The following is a 16,135-nucleotide window of genomic DNA, read 5'->3' on the forward strand; positions in this document are numbered from 1 at the left end:
CTGCCTTTTCGTATCAAAAGGTAGATCCAGCTCCTGCAGGTCCTTTCTTCTCCTTTATAGAAGGAGAAGGGGGACTGTGGCTGGGTTCCCCTGGCCCCAGCCCATGTGCAGCTCCCCATGCCACAGCAGAGGCAAGCACAAGCGAGGGATGCCAGCTGGTTGTGGGCGCAGCGTGTGCCTGCCCTGCAGCAGCAGCAGCTCTCACACTCTTCAGGTTGGGAAGTTGGGTCACTGTGGCTTCACTAAAATAATTTTTCTCTCCTCCTGTGTCTAGCTGTGAATGTTAACATGAAAGATGTCTTGCCATCATCTTTTGGTGATGGCAGCGGAGGGAAAAAGCAAAATCAAATCCCTTTGGGAAATGAAACAGAGGTACAGCCAGAGTAGAAAACAAAATTAGACCTGTCGTGGTTTAACCCCAGCCAGCAACTAAGCACCACGCGGCTGCTCACTCACTGCTCCCCCCTCCCAGTGGGATGGGGAGGACAATGGAAAAAAAGAAGTAAAACTCATGGGTTAAGAATGGTTTAATAACTAAAGTAAAATATAATAATAATATAAAGTAAAATATAATAATATAATAATAATTTTAATGAAAAGTAATATAACAAAAAAAAGAGAGATAAAACCCAAGAAAAGACAAGTGATGTAAAATGCAGTTGCTCACCACCTGCTGACCAATGCCTGAGCCACGATCCACCCCTCCCGGCCAACTCCACCCAGTTTATATACTGGGCATGACGTTCTATGGTATGGAATAGCCCTTTGGCTAGTTCGGGTCAGCTGCCCCGGCTCTGCTCCCTCCCAGCTTCTTGCACACCTGCTTGCTGGCAGAGCATGGGAAACTGAAAAGTCCTTGGCTTAAGATAAGCGCTACTTAGCAACAACTAAAACACCAGCGTGTTATCAACATCATTCTCACCCTAAATCCAAAACACAGCGCTGTATCAGCTACTAAGAAGAAAATTAACTCTATCCCAGCCGAAACCAGGACAGACTTCATGGTGGCAGTGGTTCTGGGACCTGGGGCTTCTCTTGCAGTAAAGGTAAGCTTGCATGAGGATGAGTAAGAGAAAGACTGGCCCCAGGGAACCTTGTGTCTCTGGGTGAGGCAGGGTGAGTGCGCAGTGCTGAGGTTCTCCCCAGCGTGGGGCAACGAACCTCTGAATCCCTATGGGCTTCTTCTGGATTTGTGCTTGATGCAAGGCCTTCGCCATTTTTCCAGTTTGCATGCCATCCTGGGACCCAGTCACTGATGCTTGCTGTGACAGCGTGACAGAAACAGCACCATCACCTTCTCCGCGCTGTGTTTAAAGCCAGGACCCTCCCTACTCAGAGTGCCCTGAGACACTTGAGCCAGGCCCCCAAATCTCCCTGTCATCCTTTTCCCTTTCCATTCCTGTGTAAATGTGGACATTATTGCCTTCCTCCGATGGGATGAGTGGCCTCTTGCTGCTGCTCTCAGACTTCCCTGTCCTGTTCAGGTCGGTGAGGGTGCATAAGATTTTTCCCTGTCTGGATTCGCCCTCACTGGCATTTGACATCATGGGAGGGAGAGAAGAAGGGCACTGGAGGCAGCTCAGTTTCAACAAGTGCCCAGAGAAAGGGGCTGCCACCTCTGGGATGTGGAGAACCCCAACAGGTAGCAGCAATGCTTACCCAAAGGTCCTGCGCCTCTTTCTAAAATGACATTACCGGTTTTCAAAGGGTGTTACCATTTTACAGGACGAGTCGTCTGGGCGTGGAGAAGGAAACCAACTGGCGATCGCGAAGCAGGAGCAGAGCTGGTGGTGTCTGCCCGTCCTGCTTGTGCCCTCACTGCCAGTGCTGGAGTAAGAGCAGGGGTGTGAGCAGGGAGGAGCTGCCAGCAGAGACAGAACAAATTCCCCTGGATGGATGGGGGCTTCAAGGAGGAGGTGGCAGGCAGCTGCCGGGGCCAACAGCAGATACGATGGAGTAATGAGAAGGGCTGTCCTCCTGCCAGACTCAAAGCTGTGTCCTCATATCCCTTCCCTGATGGGTCCGGAGTGGGCTGCGCTCAGGTGACTGTAAAGTTGCTCTGTGCTTTTCGGCTCCTGAGCTGTCCTGCAATAAGCAGCTACGTTTTGAATGGAGAGCTGTCTCCAGAAAGGGGTATAATTTAATTTTTATTTATTTATTTTTTTAGGATCCTATAGAGTCTGTATTTAAAAGCAATACAAGAATCTTCGTTCTTTGCAAAGGAGAGCAGCCTCTCCTCTTTCTGGAGGTTTGGTCCTACCCTGTGCAGCATGGTCAGGCAGCCACAAGAGGGCACAGGCAGACCAGGCAGGGACTGTCCTCCCTGGCTGTCCACCCTGCATCTCCAGGGTCCTACCTCGCTTCTGCTCCTGCCTCTGTGAAGGCATCACACCTAGCTGACCTGTCTTCTGCAGCCTCTTCTCAGGTGTATTTCTGCAGCCTTCCTCTGCTGCTGGCAATGGGAATTGGTGTTAGATGGGTGCCGTTCTCCTTAGGCAACTGGAGAATAAGTCTGTGATGTGGAAAGGAAGGATTTGGATTTCTTTAAGGGATTCTTGGTTAAGCCTGAGGAACGTTGCAAAGCACTGAGGATGGCCAGGTGAGAGACTGTGAATGTTTTGCGATGTCTGGGTCTTTAGGTGTAATGTTCTCGCTAGAATCAGTAGGGATTGCTGTTCAGAAACTTTCCTGTGGCTGGGAGCTGAACCATGAGGTTGGCTCCTAAGCTTCTATGGTCTGAGAAGACATCAGCCCTGTCCCTTATCCCCATCTGCCCGCCTCTTCCACCAGAGCTTTCCTGCTGTTTTCCCTCTCAGAAATAAACCATAGTCCAGTTGCCAGACTCTCTCCATGTCCTTTGAACAGAGTCTCTAGGTCCTCTTGTATATGCTGCTGTATGAATAGCATTTCTCCTTGCACCCATTTGCTCCACAACATGGGGCGTGCTAGCCTGTCCTGGGCCAAAAAAGAGCTTCAAAGGGGTGGTAGTTCAAACATCTGCCTTCGTAGATGTGTTTGACTTGCTTTAAGGACAATGAGCAAAGCCATCGGAGAGGATTTTGTTTTCCTTCTGCTCTCTCTCCTAGATCCTTTTTCCCTGCTATAAAGCATCAAGGTGATTTTATATCATGTCTGGAGTTGGGTGTCTGTAAATCAGCCTTTGTGCAATCCCCCTTGCATCCTCATGCTCTATAAGCAGAAAAGCATGTGTGTGTGACCTCGATCTCTTCTTGGAGCTCATGAGGGAGAGGGCAAGTGGGAGCTGACTGCCTGTTTGCCCTGGAGATGCCCTAGTAACTGTAGGACCAGAGAAGGGTGTGCTGTGAAGGACAGCGGTCCTCAGTCATCCCTGTGACAATTCATGCAGAGGCTCGGCCAACTTAAGTAATAATGTTTTGTGGTAGTACTACAGATATATAGATGCACCAGGACAAATGTACACATAGCTTGATAATATGTCCATTGTGCCACCAGCATCTTCATCAGCAGCCCCTGACGTTTGTTAGTATTGTCATTAACCAAATTTGCAGGATGTGAGGCGTTTTGGCATGGCACCAAAGCACAACTAGTCTGGCAGTTCCAGCAAAAGGGACCAGAGATCTTCCTGTGGTTTTTTCCTGCACCAGTCCTAGTGTAGATTATCCTGGGTGGTATCAGTTCAGCCACTTGTCTTGGAGCTTCACTTTCCCCGTCTGTCAAACTGGGAGATGATTAGGTTCCACCATGAGGTGGATATTTGGGGCCCACCATTTAGGACAGCTTCTATCTAGAGTTCTAGTAGGCGTGGTGATGTGTGTGTATGCTTGATATATTTGGTCTGCCTGCATGTGGGGCTCTGAGCATTTGTGCATGTATTCGTGGCTGGAAGGGATAAGGGTCTGCAGGTCCAGGATGAAGCATCTTAACCTGGACTGCAAAGGAGCTTGGGTTTGGAAGAGAAAAGGGATATTTTGTATCTCTGATGGAGGTTAGTGTTGTGCACAATGAGGTGCTTTTAGGTACTTAGATGTTAATGCATGTTTAAGCGCAGATCTCAGAGACTTTGAATGGCAAGAAGAGAGAAACCAGGATAGGGGACCTAGAGATTTGGTTGCTCAGGGCAATTCCCTGGCTCTGCTGGTCCTGTCCTTTACCCTGCCTTCAAGGTTACCCAAGGTTTGCACAGGGCTGTAAATCAGGCTGTCTTTGCACAGTCGGTCAGGCTGTCCCCACATGCACAGAGAGATGTATGTTTCCAGGAACCAACAAATGAAAGATTTTTGTTTGTTTGTTTGCTTCAGGTGCAGGCAAGAAGCGAGGAGGTAAGCAGATGGCCTCAAAAAAGTCAGCTATTTCAAAGCTTTCATGATGACTAGTAACCTTCTTTTATGACAAATGTACCAAACCAGTGAGGATTACTGCAGAATAGACAACACTATATCAACCGTGGGGAAATTCCAGTCATTTCAGAAATTCGGGGAGCGTGGCCCTGCCAGGAAGAAGTCGATGTCCTGGCACAACTCTCAGTGTGCACGTGGCACTGAGGGCTGGGGCTGGTCAGCTCTGCCAAGGCAACACGTTCCTTATAGGAGCAGTCCCAGTGGTGCCACTGGTGCTGGAAGCCAAGAGGTCAGTTTTGCTATTTATCATGTCAATATTTCCGTGTTTGTGCGAGGGTTATTGGACTGAGCTGAAAGGAGCTGAAACGTTGACTTTAGCCAACCTGTTAAGGCAGATGGACTTTGTGCTGGTTTACATAACATTCGCAGGATTGTCAGAAGCTGGAACAGGCCCCCCGTGGAGTAATTCCTGTTTGCAAGAGATAAGTTAGATAGATAGCAAGATGCCTTCTAGCCCTGCTTACTCTGTGGCTGCAATGATACCCTTTCAATTTTGGTCACCAGTGAAATGCTATAGTTGCACGCCTGTTGCTGGGGGCTAGGTCAAGCAGAAGGCTGAAGCGTGCCATTATCTACTTTGTGTTGAGGTCAACAGTTGAGGACAGGGCTCAGTGGACAGTGAGGTCCCTTCTAGGAGGGCTGATGTGTGCCACAGGGAACTGCGGTAAAGCAGCTGCAAAGCCTGGGCACCACGGAGCTTGGCTAAGCAGCAAAGGATCTTCAGCATCCTCTTCACAGCAGGTGTCCAAAGAGACCAACCCCTCCCTACTTATTGAGTAATAATACATTCTGTGAGCCCCTCCATCACCGGGGATCTGGGCACACAGTGTGGCAGAAGGCATTGAGGTGAAGAACAGGGAAAGCTTTGAATAGGGTATTTAGTGGGCAGTGTCAGGAGGCAAGAGAGGGAACGTGAAAGGAGATGAAATCAGAGAGAAGAAGCAAGACTGAGCGGCATGTACGCTTGGAGGGGAACTTGTGCTGGATCGCTGGTGCGACGGGAGGTGGTGGGAGAATTCATAGCTCGGTGTGATTTCACTGGTGGAGATGGCAGGTATGCAGTGCACAAGCTGAAAAAGAGAGGAGTGAAAGAGCTCATTTAGGGGTGGATTAGAAGGGAAAGAGAATGTAGAGCAAATGAGACTAAGTCTAGTTGTGGGCTGGATGTGAGGGGAAGAAGGGCAAATCTGAGCTGACAGTGATGCCTTGGCTCACGAGATGTGATAGCACTAGCTCGTATGATGGAGCAGAGACAGCAGGGAAAGTTTGGGAAGGAAAAGGTAATTCTTAGCTTTCTTTTGGCCAGGTTGAACTTGAAATGGAGAAGATATCAGACGGGGTTAGCTGAACAGGAAAAGTTGAGTCATTGGTACATGTCTGGTTACTTACAAGTAACTTCAGTGATGGAAAAGCAGTTCACAGCAATTTGTGCAGGAGTAGTAGTAAGCCCCAAAACAGCTCCCCATGGGACTGTCTCAGAGAGGGGAGCCGTGAAAAGGAAGCTGAAAGAGAAATTGGAGGTGGTCCGTAGAAAGCTTTGCAGGGAAAACTCCAGTACTCGTTCACGTGCTACTTAGAGAGCTTTCAGTGATATTCGCATGGGCACACTGAACCTCATGAGCTTTTTAACTCAGCCTACAATATCAGAGACTTCGTTAATGTTTCCTATTTATGCTTCCACTTGAGCTCTGGGACTGCAGGTTTTCCTCTGGCAGACATAGACGTGGTATTGGCTCAAGGACAGCTCTTTGCCCTTAATTCCCCTGGCTCGTTGTGCTAATTCCGCTCTGTTAATCACCTTAAGAGTCAATTTAAGATGCCTCATGCCAACGGACACGTGTCAGTCAAGGCTGAAAGACATCTTTGCTCTTTCTGCATCAGAATTGCAGCTGGGGCTGGAAGAAGTGACTTGTCCATTGCCTTCGATGACCTTGCCCTTTGTCAGGCCACCCGCTGACTGCCAGCTGGCAAAAACGATAAGGAATGAAGCGCTAATCCAACTTTCAGTCAAACTGACAACAGTGCAGTGAGCTTGACGAATAATGTTTCAGGGGGAATTGCAGCAGTGCCTAATGGTCCCACGAGTGGATGACAAGAGTGCTTTTGGACAGGTGAAGCGTTGGGACCACCCAAAAAGCTTGACAGTTCTGGCTTACGTTAAGCCTAAAGGCTCTTCTACACTAGGAACGCTAACAGAGGGGACATGAGGACCAAATCTTGTTCATCTAGCACTGAAATGATATGCATGCGCCTGAGAGAAGACCTCATGTTTAACCACCTGTGTAGGTTGTCTTTCCAGCTCCCCATTCTTCTGACCAGACCACTGCATATCCCTGGGTTTAGTGATACTTCACTCCTGGTTTGCAAAGGGACTCCTGGTGTGACAACTAATTTAGATGCACCAGACACTACAACAAGCTCTTTAAAATCCTCAGTGACTCTGTGAAGATTTGGGAATTTCCCTGTGGCTCACAGTCCTCCAAATGTTTTGGCTTGGGCTGGTGTTACTGGGTCCATTACTGACTGATGGGATAAAACTTACGTCCTTTGCGGCAGATGGTTCTTTCATTTCACAGGATATTTGCACAGAGGGAAGAAAACTCTGGAGGTAATTTAGTCCTACTCCCTGCTCGTCGCTGGGCTACATTTGAGTTAGGTCAGGCCAACCAGTGCCTTATCTGACTGAGTTTTGAAAACCCAGAAGTAATTTTGCTGTTGTCAGCAGTAGTGCCGCTAGCTTCTCTTCGTTACGCTGCTCTTAAAAGCCTGGCTTTACACGTTCAAAATGGACGAATATCGTAAACCCTCTTACTGCAGCATGTGTGCTACCGCACTGTGACTTGTCACTGTCTTCACAACACCGCATCTGTGAGAGCCTTTCTGAAACTTAGGGACATTTACAAAATATTTCAGTAGAGACCTTGAAAATTGTCCCTTTCTGTTTAGAGGTGGTTACAGAGACACTGCAGAAAGGAAATTGCTGTTTCATCTCTATCCCCCGTTTTGTGTGTGATTCGTTTGCGCATCACAGAGCAGACTGATGCAACATCTCTTTTCTTTTTATTTATGGATTTTCAGTTATGCAGACAGAAATGTTCATAGAGTCATAGAATGGTTTAGTTTGGAAGGGGCCTTTAAAGATCATCTAGTTCCTGACTTGCCCAAGGTGAGAGACAGAATCTCATGCTGCAACATTCAAGCCCAGACATTTTGTTATTAGGCAAATTGTTGATTTTTTGCAGGGATGTGAAAGGAGTCATAATGCTGGAATGCTGCGACGAACACTGTAGCTTTAAAGTCATCCCGATGATGCCTTGCCCTCTAGTAACGTTGGATTGCATTTCAGTTACATACCTTTACCAAATCAGATGTTTCATTTTAGCATTTTGTGAGCTTCAGCATGATCGGGAGACAAGAATGAGCAAGGGATTGGAATTGATATTGGCAGCAGCACCTTCATTTATGTTCCCACTTTATTCCCCCGCCCCGGGTGATGGTGAAGAACAGACTTTGCTGCTTAGGTCCATTTGGGGTCACGAGTATGGCCTAAAGGTCTGTTGACTTGCAAAGGGTGATAATTTCAACTCTGAGTGATTTATCTGGAGATGCTTATAGGACCAGGCAGGAGGAGGAACTGGCTCCAGCTGAGAAACCAACAGCATCTTCTGCAGATTCAGAACCCAAATTTTCAGGTTTTATCAGGCATCTGTAAGCAAGGATTATTATTTTTTTTTTAAATATAGTTTTTTCTGGACTAATTCTAATGGTAATATCATCAGTCTAATTACTCTGCTAAGCATGTTCTTCTGGTCTCAGCTGACACTTTTACATCTCCATGAGCAGAGACTCCTAAAATCACTCACAGATCTCTTCACCAGAGGTGCTTTCCTGATCCGGGATGGTGTTTGGCACAGAAGGGACCCAAAACAATTTCAGAAGCTGTTGTATAGGCTTCTGGTAGAAGGGCAGTGAAACGGCACAGACAAGGCCTGACATGAAACCCATGAAGACTCCCAGTGAAGCAGGTTGATTTGGGCTGGACCCAAAGACTATCAAGCATTCTTTGTAATTAGACCCACGCACACGTGGGCTCTGGCTTTGTGCTCGTCACTACGAAAATAAGGGGAAAACCACAGAAGAGAAAGTGCAGTGTGGTTCCTATGTTTTATGTAAAACGGGTCACTGCTTAATGCAACAGAGGAGTGCAGATCTGAGCGCAAGATAATTGAATTAAATGAATCAGACAAGTAGGCCAGCCACACCCATTCACACTAGGACGTGTGCAATCACAAGCAATTACTGCGATTAATCTTCTCATTCTCAGATACAAATTGAGCACCTGGCCAATAAGCTGTGTAGTTGTCTAATTGTGCTGAGAACGATGCTTCAGGCAAGGGTGGTGCTTCTATGTGAGGATCCTTCTCATTGACCTCTTTCCCACTCGTTTCCTGAGAGTCTTGAATTTCTGCTGAGCCTCCCTTGGCTTCTTTGGCTTGACCTGAGGAGCTTCGGGTTGTTAGCAGTGGGTGGAAGAGCTCTGTTACAAAAACCCAGGGTATTGAAGAAAACGGTCATCATTCGTACTAGTGGAGCTCATATTTGCAACCAAGCAACCTCCATGGGAGTTAGATAGCACCTTTATTTGTAACACAGCTTGCTGACTTGGGTAGAGTCCCCAGGTATAGGTACAGCCTAAGAATAATGTCTTTGTCTCAGGATCAGCACTATGTGTAGTTGTAGCAGGATATTGTTATTCGTGTTAGCATCCTGAGTACTGGATACCCTTATCCTTTGGTCGCTCACAATTAACCCCAGGCTAAAAAAAAAACAACCAACTTTCCTCCAAACTGACTGGCTAATTCTGATCAAGAAATGCAACAGAAGTTAATTTGGGCTCCTCTGGGTTTTGGGGTTTTTTTGTTTGTTTGTTTGTTTGTTTTTTCTCTCTTGGGCTTTCTGCTTCTCACCAGACATTTGGAACTGGGTACACATGCTGTCTAATTCTGCAGCAGGCTGCTGGACAGTTTGTCTCGCTGGAGTGCTAGGAAAGGCATCTTGATTCAGAGCAAAGCTGTAATCCAGGATTTGTTCAGTGACTAGAGAAGGCTTTGAATCGAATGCCTGACTGACAGGGAGTCCATTCTCTCACTGAGTCTAGAAAAAACATTGACTGGAGGTAAAAAGTTGGAACATATTAGTTTTATGGTTCGATTTTATATAGCTGTCTACACACAGCACTTGTTACCGTGAAAGTCAACTTATCAGGTCCGTAATCATCAAACTTGCACCGTGATATTTTAGGAAACAACCTTAACTTTCCATATACATCATGAGTTGGCCTGCGTATCGTAGACTAGGATCCCAGATATGAGGATTTTTCTGCTTTTCGTCTTGCTGGTCACAGCTGGGTGTTTGTGGCTTGTTTTTGCTGGAATGCATTTTAGTAGTTGTTTCCCTTGAGCTACGCTTGCCAACAGCTTTCTGTCTCTGTTCCCATTTCCAGTAGTTAATTTCACTGATATTTCTAACACTGGTTCTTAGCACAGGGCTGAATGCTCTTCTGTGAGGAGCTGGAGTGACTTTGTCAAAAAATCTAATTGCAAAAAATTGATAATGCACTGCTCATAAATAGATTTATGTGTTTGTTAATATAACTGATATGCTATAGTAATAATTGGACTGAAACTTTGGTCCTTTTACATTGTATTTATAGGAGAAAGAGAAGTATATGGTGAATTTATTGAAGCTGTTCTTCTGGATCTGTGAACTTTTGGACTACTATCACTGTATTTTCCTATAAACCCACATAGAAGTGGATGTCTGCTACATATCTTTATTCAGGATTACAGAAGACTTTTTAAATTAAACCTTTTATATGACTCAGATTCTCAGCTTGAGTACACTGCTGTTGCTCAGAGAAACGAGATGAATTTAGACAATTCATGGACCAGTCCATAATCCATGTAGAAAAGATTCCTTTGTAGAAAAGAAATGACCTACCCTGCAACCTCAGCAGCGTATTTATGTTCAGACTCAGTAGATTTCTCACTCTGAATTGGGAAATAAATGAGCTTATCCTGCAGCTCTTATTGGAGTAATTGTTTTCATATTGTTTCTGGTCAGTGTTTAGGAAACAAAGTCCACACCTATCCTAATTCTGTCAGCAAGTGAAATGTGAAAATAGTAACTTCTGTACACAAATGAGACCTTTTCATAATTATCTCCTCCTCCCTGTCTCATTCATCAGCAAGAGGCTGAGCAGCATCATAAACTTCATCCTCTTTGAAAGGCTTCTTACCACGGTTCTGAAAGGACTCTGTAATCTCTTCTCTTCTCCTCCTCTTCTCCTCCTCTTCTCCTCCTCTTCTCCTCCTCTTCTCCTCCTCTTCTCCTCCTCTTCTCCTCCTCTTCTCCTCCTCTTCTCCTCCTCTTCTCCTCCTCTTCTCCTCCTCTTCTCCTCCTCTTCTCCTCCTCTTCTCCATCTTCTCTGTTAATGGTCTAGTCAAAGTTCTGCAAAATGTTCCTTGTTGTCCTGGTTTCGGCTGGGAAAGAGTTAATTTTCTTCCTAGTAGCTGGTATAGTGTTATGGTTTGGATTTAGTGTGAGAATAATGTTGGTAACACACTGATGTTTTTAGCTGTTGCTAAGTAGTGTTTATATTAAGCCAAGGATTTTTCAGCTTCTCATGGCCAGCCAGCAAGAAGGCTGGAGGGGCACAAGAAGCTGGGAGGGGACACAGCCAGGACAGGCCAAAGGGATATTCCATACCATATGATGTCATGCCCAGTATATAAACTGGGGGGAGTTGGCCGGGAGGGGCAGCTTGCTGCTCGGGAACTAACTGGGCATCGGTCGGCGAGTGGTGAGCAATTGCCTTGTGCATCACTTGCTTTGTATATTCTAATTCTTTTAGTAGTATTATTGTCATTTTAAAATTATTATTATTATTATTTTCTTCCTTTCTGTCCTATTAAACTGTCTGTATCTCAATCCGCGAGGTTTTTTTGTTTTTTTTTTAATTCTCTCCCCCATCCCACTGGGTGAGGGGAGGGAGTGAGCGGCTGCGTGGGGCTTCGTTGCCGGCTGGGGTTAAACCACGACACTCGTGTGTCTTGCTTGCCCTTCCTGGCTCAGCTCCTGGCTTAGGTGGTGACTCCCTCCAGCTGAATCACTGGATTCCTGCGGTGGCTGGGGATTGTGGTGCTTCTAAAAACACACACTTTCAGTAGAAAGTGACTTCAGGTTGTTAAACAAGTGTCTGGGGATCATGGAGGATCTTAACAGCTTGCTGAAGAACAGGAATGACATCTTGATTCAGACCTTAGTATGCTTGAATGGCGAAATTTCTGGGATGCTGGAAGTGTTGTGTAGTGTTTTTTACCATGGCTATGCTATGCAAAGGAAAAGAATGTTAAATAGATCTGTCCCAGGACGGTGTTAGGGTTGCCATGGGGGAATGATTCACCTTCAGGCTTGCTTTTGAATTCTGGAATTCTGTATTATTCCCTTAACACTATTTATAACATGGTTTTCAAACAAATGATGATTCTCTGTCTGGAAATGTGAATGAAATACGTGCCTTACAAGAGGCTAGCAACTTCACCTATACCCTATTCTGTAGAAACTGCAAAACAGCTAGGAGACAGGGACAGTATAAGTAGGACACAGTATGGAAATGTTTTTATATTATATTTGAGGAATTCAGACAGATTTTTCAAGCTGCCCAATAAAATATATGATATGATGATATAACCCTAGCACAAATGCTGAACTAAAAATTGAGTTTCTTCAGAGGCTGAACTTGTCATTGACTTTTCTGAACAGAATTTAAAAAACCTGTTGCAAGGAGGGAACTACGTGACAATGTACCTTCTTGCGCTATCATCTGGGTAAAAATTGTATGTATGAGCACCACGGGCACATTTCTTATCATGTTGATGCTGCATGCTAGGTATGTTGTGAAACATACAGTTTTCTGAGACATCTGGAATTGGGCCATTGCAGAGTAAGTAAAACAGATTTTTTTTTTTTTTTAAAGTAATATTGCTCATGGATGAAGTCTTCTTTATAGATCTTGCCAATCATAAATGTCTATTTTTTTAGGCCATTAAGTAGCTTAAAATAGAGTTGCAACTGATGAGCTCGGTGCCTGGCATATGAGTATTTAACATAAGAATATTAGACGCATTTTATGTTGATTTCATGCCTTATATTCCTTACCATCCATGTGCTAATTTCAAGGGAGGGAGGGAATTGAAACGGCTTAATTTCAACTAGCCCATGGAAAGTTTAGTCTGTCACAACTTACTGACACTTAAAGTCAGATAAATTAAAAAAAACACAACAAAAAAGACAACCCAGCCACTGGTACTACTGGGTTCACAGGGGCAGCGTGTTTCCCAAGTTCCCAGCTGAAGGATGAGCTGAATTTTGGATAAGCTGAGCCTAAGCTTGTGGAAGATAAAACTTGGAAAACTGGCTAGCTTGCCACATTTCAACTAATGCCTGTGGATTCCCAGCAGAGGTACAAGCCCTGTGTAAAAGCAGAGAGGGTTTTAGTATGGCTGTGAGATGTGGCTGGAGTGTGGGCATCTCAATCCAGTATGTGAACTCAGAACTATCGGGACCTTGTTCCCCTTCAAGCCGTGTTGCCTTGGGATGCTCAGAGGTTCTAGCCATGTTGCCTTGGGATGCTCAGAGGTTCTGGGAACAGTTGTACTCTCCCAGGGAAGAAAGCCAGGTGATACCTCAATTTGTAACAGTTTATTTTTGTGTAAGAGCTCCCTGTGTTTGTATTAGAGGAATGTGTTTATTCTAGGATCAAATAAAAGTCCTAATAATGGGGCAAGGTAGGGTCATTTTCTGTTTTGAGTTCTATGACTTCTCATAGAGTGCTTTCTGTGCAGAATGAGTTTACCTATGAAGCAATTAATGTGTACTCTGAAAACTGTAGTATTGATTGAAGGTAACAGATAACCATAGACTGGCCTTCCCCGACTATCGTTCTGTTGCCTGACCTAGGACAGCCTATACGCTTCCTAATCACGGCCTCTGTCCGTTGTTGTGTGCTTCTCTATCTGCTGATACGGTTCAAATGGGTTTATTTGCAAGAACTAACGGTCTCACAGTTCTGTTAAAGCCTCCGGGCTGACCTAAAGCCCACTGAAGTTGTTGACCTAAAGCCCACTGAAGCATTGGATCAAGTTGTCGGTTAGAAAAGCTGCTGCAAGCTGCTTACCATACCTCTGGATGAGCCATGAATGGGCAGAAAATTGAGTTTTAGGCAAATTGTAAGAAGCTTCTGTGGAAGTTTTCACATCAGTTTTGTTGTCAGTTGCCTCCCCGAATGGCCTGGAGACTGAGTTTGAATGGCCGGGCAAATCTTTTTACAGGAAGATCTCTTTTTCTTTGGTGCTTGTTCCCAGGATGAGGGTAAGCAGCGCCATTGTTCCTGGGCTGCGTGAAGGCTGATAAAGAAATCTATCTATGCTATAAAAGTCAATGCTATAGAAGTAAGTTCACTAATTTCACCCTGTGAAGTGGAAAAAGGACTTTCCACAATCACTAGCTTAACAGCTCCTCTATAAAAAAACTTAGGAAAACCAAGGGAAGCCATAATCAGCAAGTCTGATCCCAAATCCTTTTCTAGAGTTTGCTTCCACAGTGTTCTTACAGCCTGTGGTCTGGGATCTGATTTTGACCTGATAAGAACAGCAGTTACAAGACTAAAGCTGAAATTCAGTCTTGAATCACCCCTTATGCCAAATCCTACCCTGAGCCTTTAGGAATTCTGAATTTGAACGTATGTTCTTGATCTCGGAGCCTGACCTGGATGGTGACGTTCACGCCCTAGAAATGTCCTAGCTAGCTTAGTTGGCTTCTCCATGTTACCTGCTAGTGGGTTTGTATTGCAGAAGGTGCCCCGAGAGGAAACAGATTCTTTGAGCACTGCAGTGACTCTGGATGTGACTGGAAAAAACACATAAAGCATTTTTATGGTCAACAAATAGTCATGATTTTATTGAGCGGCAGAATACACAAGAAAAAAATTATTCTTTTTGAGTTACTGAAATATTTTTTTTTAAGAATGAAATAATCAGGAGCTGTCCTATAAGAAATGTGGTTTTGATGTTTTAACAACTCCTAGAAAACATTTGAGATGTTAGGGCTTTGTTAGGAAGGCTTTCTTAGGAAAGCATCTACTAGAAGAGGCCATGGCTAGGACATGGCAGCTTGTTACAGAAGGAAAAGGATGTCTTTGCCCTAATGAAAACCCAAAATCCAGCCAGTGTGATCAGCCCTTGTAGCAAGGAGGGACGGTGCCTGGAGATACATCCTGATGAGGCTCTGCTGGTGCTCTGAGCCTCCCAAACCCTATTTCAGTAAGCAGTTGGGATCTTAGACTCCTCCAATCCATGCCTAAAGGAAAAATCTCAATGCAAATCCCCTAATTCCCCTTGTGCCTCTGCCTGGAAACATGGGGCTAGATTTCATGTCAGTTCATAAAGCTGGCACAGACCCGTGGCCTTCAGTGGAGCGAATTTTTGTTGCTGACGGTCTAGGCTACAGCTCTAACCTGCTCCAGCCAGAGCGCAGGAGAAGCACGTGCTTTGGGGGGGACTGAAACGCGTTGTTGAAGGGCACCGTGTGTGTTACCCCCGTACTGTCCCTGCTCTCAGAGCTGGGGGAGGGCGAGCTCAATGCAAGATCCAGCTCACCACGAGGTGCCTAGTGATGTTGCCAGCCTCTGCCGTCTCCTTCGAGCCTGTGCTCTGCCCTTTCTTGCCTCGTGTCTCTAGCATAAGCTGTTGTCCAGGCGGATACTAGCGATGAATGGGAGAATATGGGACACCTGATTTCAGATTGTTTTTTCTTCTCTCTCCACCCCCTTGGTATTTTTTCTCCCGCTCTGTCATGCATCCCTCCCCAGCCTGTTCCCTTCCCGCATTTCTCCCATCTCTGTACTTCTCCCAAAACACATGCCCATCTCTCTCCTGCCCAGAGGCTTCTCTTGCCTTCACTGCACTTGCTTCAGTTAATGCCTTTCCCTGCCAACTGTCTTTGACCATCCTGGTCCTCCAGCTTCTACTTCAGTCCTCGCTAACGAGTGACTGAAGAGAAGCAAAGCCAGTCCTTTCCTGCCTATTGTTTTATTATCTGCCCTGAAACAAACTCTGTGTTTCCAACTCGTGGCCTCTCTCTGTTGCCAAGTGCTCATGTAGCCAGTGATGTGATTTAGCTGGGTTAAATAAACCCTGGCAGGCTCCCAGCATGTTTTACAGTTTTTTTTTCTGTGTGTTTGTGTCTCATTACGGTGCAAATGAATGACCTTTATCAAGAGAGAAAGTGTACAAGATTTCACCTCATTATTTTCAGAGAAACTAGTTAGTTACGGTCCTCAGAAAGCTGGGCAAAACTGTGCTTAAATTTCTGTGTTTGAACCATTTTGATGGCTAATTGTAACCTGCAAGGGAGGCTCATGCGTGATTGATTGCTGCATTTTGCCCAGGTTGGAGACAAAGCCAAGCAAGGTCATGTGAACTTTATATCCACCTAAGTTTGCAGTTGTACTGAAACTTCTGGAACATCTCCTATAAACCTAATTTCACTTTGGCGCTACTTAAAATTGTAACAAAGCAGTTTGCTCCAGACTTCCAGGGCTCTTTGTCAGGGATCTGTTTGACCTGCTCCAGATAAAGGATGGAGAACTTGCACATCAAGGTACGTATGAAACAGCTTGAATTCCAAGATAGAGG

Source organism: Gymnogyps californianus, chromosome 5 (genome assembly GCF_018139145.2).
Source record: "Gymnogyps californianus isolate 813 chromosome 5, ASM1813914v2, whole genome shotgun sequence".
Classification (NCBI taxonomy): Eukaryota; Metazoa; Chordata; class Aves; order Accipitriformes; family Cathartidae; genus Gymnogyps; species Gymnogyps californianus.